Source organism: Phalacrocorax carbo, chromosome 17 (assembly GCF_963921805.1).
Source record: "Phalacrocorax carbo chromosome 17, bPhaCar2.1, whole genome shotgun sequence".
Lineage (NCBI taxonomy): Eukaryota > Metazoa > Chordata > Aves > Suliformes > Phalacrocoracidae > Phalacrocorax > Phalacrocorax carbo.
In genome coordinates, this window is record NC_087529.1 from 7,068,931 (window position 1) to 7,077,250 (window position 8,320).

At 49.4% G+C, this 8,320-nt stretch overlaps 1 pseudogene; it reads right to left on the minus strand.

Moving 5' to 3' along the window:
- Positions 1-2,057: 2,057 nt before the first annotated feature.
- LOC135316136 (uncharacterized) lies at positions 2,058-8,035 on the minus strand (annotated as a pseudogene).
- Positions 8,036-8,320: the final 285 nt, after the last annotated feature.

Sequence of the window (8,320 nt, forward strand, 5' to 3'; positions counted from 1 at the left end):
TATGTGTACTACGCTGTGTATGTCCGTAAAGTGACTGAGCTCTTTCGGAACAAAGAAGGTGTAAAGCAGGACATCTTTGCTGATGCTTGTAGTGCTAGGACTGCATCAAGAGAGGAGGACCCGGCTTCTCGTTTACAGATGCACAGCAATTTTAATCAAGTGAACTGTTCTGTTTGAACTGGAATTAATGCCCCATAAAGCTCAATATAAATGGGTCCCTCAATATAAACCGGTCCCTGTCAGCAGCCGGCCTGCAGGTGGCAAAGAAAAGAAACAGGCAGCAATTCAGTTTGTCTAAACCGGCTTAGTTTACCTTGGGTCGTCAGTCTCTGGCATCTTGGCTGCCTTTGGACGCCCTCCGTGAGCTAACTATGAAATTGGATTTTCTCTCTCCAGCTCCTCAGGCTCCTTTCAAATCCCCTTAATTTCCCAGATCTCTTCCTCCCAGGACGCTAAGGAAAAAGCCGTTATTGTTTGGAGGCAGTGTGTCTGGTACATTCTCCCCACGGCTCAGACTGAATGAAGCACAAAGCTATTAGCCAGCGTTAGTTTTTCAACATTTTGTGACAAGGGGAACAGACCCATTGATTTGTACCTCGAAGAATAAAAGACTTTTCTTTGCCAGGAAAAAAATTCCACCACAAGGAGCATTTTGCAGCAGCCCTGCTCAGGTGCCTGATGCCTGCAGCCCCCGTGGCAAACCCAGCTCGACACCATGGGGGATGCTCCAGCAGGACGGCCCACAGTCCCGGCTGGGGGCTGTGGAGAAGGCTGAGACGGGGTCCCGGCAGGTGCCAGCTGCAGCAGCGGGGTGGGATGCGCTGGGGCTGGGGCTGCTCTCGTCCAGGCGCAGCAAAGCCAAGCACAAACTGCCTGGGAAAGGGGCTTGGGCAACGCTTGAGCTGCTACGAGTGCTCAGGGGAGGTCACCCCAGCCTCCTTCAAACTGAAGACTCAGGGCTTTGCTTCAGGTTGCGCATGCCTGCCTAGAGCAAAGTGTGAGCTATGGGGCTGTGTTCGTCAGAGCTGCTGGCTTCCACCAGGAATGGCAGACAAAGAACAAAACAAAACCCCAAAATTTCCATTCCTCTTAATCGTTATTGCTGTAAAAATTATTCTTACTTACCAAACCCAAATTTTGCCCTTGCCCAGAGGATGATGAGCCAGCCCTCAATCTGTCTGTCACCAAATCCCATCTCTGGCTGAAATGGAGCAAGTCCAGCCTAAGATGAAGCCGCCTTTTTCCTCCGGCCATGGTCAGGTTCTGGATTCCTGAGAACAGCAAAGCTCGCTTGAAACAGCAGCGAGAACTTTCCAGAGGGCTGGCAGCAGCCGGTGCATCAGTCCTGCTAGGCACACCCATAGCTAGTGACTGATTGTTACTGAGATTTGTGTTTGTAGGCAAATAATCTGTCGGGGATTTGGCAATGTGCTGGAGATATTTCTCCTCTCTTGAATTTTTCATTCATACTTTTTTGTTGGTGCACGACTCAGAATAAACACATTGGGTTTTTATGGCTTTTTCCCCCCTTCCTTGGTCAGAAAAACTACCTTTTACCCCTTTTAAACCTGAAAGACTCCAGAAGAAAAGGGAATAAAAATTTTAAATTAACAAATATTCTCTGGATTTGTTCTGGGTTTCTGGGACAATGCAGTTCCCACTAAAGCTTATCCTATGAGAAGGAAATTTATTAAAGCTTCTGTCTGTCCTGTACATATTTCCCCTCTTTTCTCCCTTGACCCTATGACAACACCACCTGAGCCATCCTGTAGCCTTGCCCTTGCCAAGGCCTTCCTCTGCATGGACTTCTATTTCAAAGAAAACAAATGACCTTGCAGGAACCTCACCGTATCTGAGAATTGTATCCCTTTGTCAAGATTAGCCAACTGCCGCTTGTTTTTGATAAGAAAATATTCTAAAATCCAAGCATGTTATTAAAAAAGTTGTGGAAATGTACACTGCTCAGGCGATTTGTTTCTTTCAAAAGATCCTACTGGACTGGTTGGGATTCTGGTTGCCTCCTGCCAGAATTTAAATATACAGTAACTGAGCAATTGTCACAACTTTGCACAGTCATGAGTGAAGTGCCAGACTTGCCTGCATAAAGAGGGAGAACAAAAGACTTTGAGTGAGCCATCAGGGGTGTCCTAGAGCAGCCACACCAACCGTGGAAAAAGCAGCTTTTCACCTTTCGAGCAGACAGCCCAGGAGTTACAGGAGAACTCTGTGCACTCCCGCGCTGTCCTCTGAAATCAGGAAAGGAGTCGAGCCTACCCTGACACTGAGCAACCTTCGACATTTTCCACATGTCAGGCAGGGATATGGTTTCTTTCCACCCACTCTTAGCCTATTTTTGGCCAAGGACAACATGCTGTGCCTAGCACAAAGAGGGCCTTTGCTGGCTACCTCAGTAGACACTGCTCTTGGGATACGCTCATGACAGCTTTATGTGCTTGAGCCAGGGGCAATAATTACCAAAGGAAAAGAAGTTTAGAAGAAGAAAAGACTGAACAAGAATGGACAGCATAAGGATGTAGATCAAGTGCTCATCTCGCCCTGCAATGCACGATACTGAATGCAGTCTCAGCTTTACTGCTTTCTCTTCCCTGCTGTACGTCTGTCGCATCTGAGAGCCCCGGCCCTGCTGACATGGTTACCACAGACTCCAGAAAAAACTTTGTCCCAAATGTCCTCCTCCCTTTGGTCTGGGATGCCTTGCAGGACTGTTGTAGCTTTGACAAGGCGTGGAAGCACCGATGACGTGCAGCCCTTGGAGGCTCCGCAGAGTGCTTCCCGCAGGCAGCGGCTGCCCACCTCCTGCTGCCATCGCTTCTTGCTGGGCGGCACCATCCGACTTGCGCTGCCTCCGTGGTCGCCTGGCAGACGGTGGCCTTTCATGCTGCTGTTTTACACCCTCCCTTCCAGATTCGGCACCCAGCATTTTTTGTGTGGCCTTTAGAGGAGCTCTGCTCCTGTTCTGGCTGTCACTGGAATTCCCATGTCTAGTAAGGTTTGGGCTGGAGGGTAAAACAGCAATGTACTGAAGAGTAAAATGGAAAGCAATGAATGTGTTTCAGGCAGAAAACAGAAAACAAAAACCACACCTACCTTAGCATTGCTCCTCACAGGGCAGGGGAAAAAGGGAAAAAAGACATTGTGACTAGAAGATGATGAGGCATAGCTTCCATTTCCCAGCACTGGTAACCCAGTTTGGTGACATGGGTGCTGGGGAGAGCCTCGGCCACCCACCGTGGGGGTAGCTGGCACAGCAGTGCCACCTCCAGCAGACTCCTTCCCTCCCCACAGCCTGCATTTGGTAGCCTGGCAGTTATTTTATCTTTGTGATGGCAGCAAAGGGTGCCCATGAGGCAAGAGGTGAGGCTGAGGAGCAGCAGCCAGGAGGTGGAGGTAGCTTCTGCCCACGAACAAAAGAAAGGCAGAGACATGACGTCTACGGTGCGGGACCCCGGCCACGCTGCCATCACGCGCAGGGGATGGGGACAGGAGCAGCAGCTTGTACAGGTCAACTGCAGGGGATCGGCATGAGAACAAGCCCCAGCAGACAGGCGGTGGTCCTGCAACCGCAGTTAGGCTGCAGGATGTTTTATTGGAGTCCAGGGATCCCACTGAAATAAAGGTCAAATTTAGATTTACTCTGGCACAAGGTTTCCACTGATATTTTGTCTGAATGACATTTTGTCATTCAATCCCCTGCAAAGCTTATCTCCTATGTTGCCCAAGACAAAAAAACCTCCTCACACTTCAAAGCTGTTTTCAAGGGAGTTCTATATTTTGCTAAGGGCAACTGGTAAATGCTTCAAAAGAGACCCAGCTCTTGCTTATGAAAAATACTGCTAATTATCGGCCAGAACTGGCCAGGAACTGACTTATCTGAGAAATGGACATTCTGGTAAAAAAAGTGGTCAGTCTAATTTTTTAAAATTTTGAATCAAGGAATCAGTTTTGTTGTTTTTCATCAAGCTGGCAGAAAGTCTGATGAAAAAAGAATATTTTGTTGGATTTTTTCTTTTTTTTCTTTTTTTTTGAGAAGAGCAGTGGAAGGGAAGACTGAGAAAGGAGTAAGATCAGCAGAAAGTTTCCCCCCCAGGCAATCCCATGGGGTCAGTGGTGCAGGGGACGATGTCCCTGGGCATGCAGTGTACCTGTCACCTCCACAGTTACGCTTCTGATGGGGGGCTGCAGGCTCCGGTTGTGTACCCAGCATGTGGACTTATGGCCATCGACCTTTAGGGACGATGTGAGTGGGAAGTATCTGGAGGAGCTGTAGGTGCCTTGGCTGCTTAAGAGAATGTTCTCCATGACATTGGGGACCTTCCGGGAGTCCTTTGGCTCCCAGAGCCACCGAGCCTGGATGCCGTGTGGGTAGTAGTGCCTGGTATTGCAGACCAGCTTGTGCTGCTCTCCTTCCACCAGGGACAGGGAGTTAATGTTGACGGTCACTGCGGGTTTTTCTGGTGAGTGAAAATTTATTGCACTGCTGTCTCTCAACTTCTGTCTCCATCATTAAAAACCCCAAACACAGTTTTATACGTCACGTGTCTGCACCCTTCCCGTCAGTCTTAAAAGAGAATCCCAGGCCCATGCTCTTACCCTCTGCTTGCAGCTGGACTGCGTGTGCTCCCCAAGAAGAGAAGCCACAGACCACGCGCGGGGGTTCCTTCAGCTCTCATTTCCGTATCTCCGAGTAACAGAGAAGAGTTTCCCTTGGGGAGTTCCTCTAGGACCATCTCAGCCCGAGCGCTGCCCGTTCCACCTGCTTGCCGGAGCCACTGCGAGCAAGCAGCTGGCTTTTGCGCCCCCCTTTCTGGTGCGGCACCCACCGGCTGGTCACTGGTGGTGGTGGAGAAGGCACAGCGCAGCCAGGCACCCTTGGCCGGGGCCGAGCTGGGTGGGCGCTGTGGGCTGGGGGGCAGCGCTGGGGGGCGGCGGGGGGTGTGTATGTGTGGGGGGGCTGGGGACCACAGTGTGCGCTTGTGCCAACGGGGGGACCGCCAGTGGGGACCAGTTGCCATCTAGTGACCTGAGGCTGTACTGCAGCCGGCAGGGCAGGTCCCAACCCGCACCCACTGGTGCGAGCCTTCTCCCCCGCGGCAGCGGGCCCCAGCACCCTCGGGTGCACAGCCGCGGGCCACGACGAGTCTAGGCGCGGGGCTGTGCTGCTCAGGAAGGTCACCGTCTAATACTTCCCAAGAACCATTTTTATAACTCTTTTCTTCTGTGCCTGAGCCACGGCCGCGTTACGCTTTGTTCTCACCTCCCTTTACGTGGCAGAATAACAGATGTAACGACTTCTCCGAAACTCTTACTGCAATAGAAGGTTTAATGAAGCAGCATTTCCTTCCCACCCCGCTGGCTGTTGCTTTGGAAGTCATTGCAACCCTAAAAGCTGTGAGGGGACATGCCAAGGGCACTATGTGTGACCTCAACCCTGGGAAGTGCTAAAGAGCATCCAAACACTTTGGGTGGCAAATGGGAGTCAGCTGAGGGGTGCCGTCAGCCTGCTGGGGAGGCTATGAAAGGCAGCTGGGCAGCAGCAACAAGGTTAGGCAGGCTGCCCGCAAGAGGGTGCGAGGGAGGGCTGTCCCTTCCTTGGCTTCCAGGCTGAGTTTCTGTGGTGCTTTACCTGTTTGGCTGTGGTGAGGCTCTGTAAACTCAGTGAAGCGCTTCTGCTGTGGTGAGTAATCAATTTAAATCAATTTTTTTTTTTCACAAGGGATAGGGGGAAAGCAGATGTGGGCCAAGGAAAGCGGGAGAATATGAGGCCCTTGGTGTGTAGGCAGGGGGTTTGTACGTGCCAGCGATGGGCTCCGCGGCTCCCCGCAGCCATGTGTGGTGCTGAGCACTGCCACCGGCTGTCTGCTCCGGCAGCTGCTGGCTCCTGCCTGGCTGGACCCCGCCAGAGTCCTGCTGGGGACGCCCAGTGGGGCTGGGGCTGTGAGTCGGTGCTGGAAGCCTCCTTGCTGTAGTGGCCCAGCTACCGCATTGTACGCTGCTTTATCTCAGAGTCTTCTTCCTGCTATTTTTAAGTGCTGCAACTGCACATCTCTTGATCAGATAACACCAGGTCCTTGGGGGTGGAGGGTTAAGTAACACAAGTTTGTGGTCTGGAGATGGGAACTAAAGCCTTGCTTTCTTGTTCTGACCTTGACTTGCAACCCTTCTGTGTATGCCAGCTGACCAACTTCTTTCAGTTTCTTCACCCGAAACTTCTCCCTACCGTAAAAGGGCGGCTCACACCATAGAGCTCACTTTCCACACAAACATCATGAGAGCTCTCTGTCTGCTGAAAAACTAAGATAAGGTTTAATGGGTATGGCTATGTTAAAGCTTTGGTGATATAAGTATTTGCTGTTAGGGCTTTTAGCAATGATGGCATGGCAGTATATAAATAGAAAACAATTATGCTTTTGAGAAGCTGGTTCGAAGTTATTACCTTCTGCAACGTATGCATAATCCTCACCACAAGGGAGAACAAATACTGTAAGACAGAACACTTTTATTTTAAAGGTATGTTAAAAAGCTAGCTTAAACTATTTGTAAAATCAGGAGTCTTTTAAAAATAGACTGAAATGCATAATCACCTCAGAAGTCCAGAAGCTAAGTCTTGGGAAGTGACATGGAGGTGACAACTGCTGCAATGTGTAAAACCGAAGTATGAATTTGTAACACCCCAGTGTAGATGGGGAGGAAAAGGCAGGTTTCCTCCACACAATCCTTCTGAAAAGGTCTCAGGTTTTTGGTACAGTTGAAATACAGCTGTCGTAGCTGTTCACAACTTAACTTTTGTACTGCAGCTGCATTTCCCCTCAACACTTTAAGTGTACGAAAGTCCCCAGGGGAGTGTTACATTTCATGTTACCTGGAAGGTGCAATTGCTCTGCAATGCCTGGGAAAAGCTGTCTGGGAGTTGGATGTTTTTTTTTCCTAGGCTTGCATGAGGAAGGCTGTAGTTGTGTATTTTCCAGCTGTGTGTTTTATGGTGCATGTGAATCAGGCCAGATGATCTGAGCGTCTGCTGTAAAGTAAGGGTTTATCCTACAGTCAAGCGTGCTGATATTCTCATTTGCATACTGAAGCATATCCACTGAGGGCTCTGTAAGAAGAAAGCATGCATGGACTTGTTTTGATCCCAGCCCACCCAAACGCACAGCAAACCCAGCCCACATACGCATGCAGCTCTTGACGCAGTCCTGCACAGCCTCGATCTGCACCGCGTGAGGTCTGTCTCGTTGCAGCAGCCCCCTGAAGAGCCAGCTCCACCATGAATTAACTCTGTCCCTTCTGTCTCGCTGCTGCAAGGTGCAGCATCCCCCTGACTAACTGCAGAGGGTCTGGGTGCTTCACCTGGAAGGAAGGGATGCCTGACTCCTGTTCTATTCAGCATGCGGCAGGGGACAAGCTGTGTGCTACACAAGGTGACGTTCTTAAGTCCAAGGACAAGTATTCACAGGAATGTGAAATATAGCCAGGCACTGAGTTCTGAAACAATGACTTTCTTGTGTCGTTAGTACCCAAAACACAGTGAATCTAAGGGCAAAAATACTACAAGAAGCAAATGTCTCTTCTGAATCTTCCAGGGCATCACTGGCTTTTTTTTACTGCTGTGGATGAAACTAGCATCACCTCAGGTGGGGCATCAAAACTGAGATCACCCCTAGCTCTTGCAAAAAGAAAGGGGCTTAACTGCTAGCAGTTGTGGGCAGCCTGTGGATGCAGGAGCAAGTTCTGTTGCCCCTCTTGCAGGATGCTGTCTGTGACTTCTCATGTTGATGAGGAGCAAGAACCGCTCACTTGATTAGAGCAAATAACTTGTTTTGTACAATAAATGAAGGAATATTATCTGGAGGAAGTTTTTCTGTCCAAGACCTCTGACATCTTTTGATCTAGTTCCAGTCAGCAGGAGCCTGATGTTCAGCCTGATGTTTTTTTGACAGGGCACTGATCTTGCTTATCTCAAACACACGTGGAAGTTGCCTGCTTGTCCTGAAACTTGGGCCTGCTGGAGCAATTCCATTCGGGTTCCCCATGAGTCCTGAAAGACATGGCCAGGCATGCACAAGCCATTTTAAAACATCATGGTTGATCTTGGAAGAGTAATAAAACTGAGCTTACCAATAGTAGAAAAATTGTGTAGCCAGTGCCGTACACATGTAATGAACCCATTTAGTTCACAGCAAGTTGGCTATATCAGGGAACATTATTTTTAAAAATAATACCCATATACTTTCCCTTCATTAAAATGAAACATTTTAATTACTATAATTTTAAAATAATGTTTGTTCCAAGAGTAGAAAGGGAG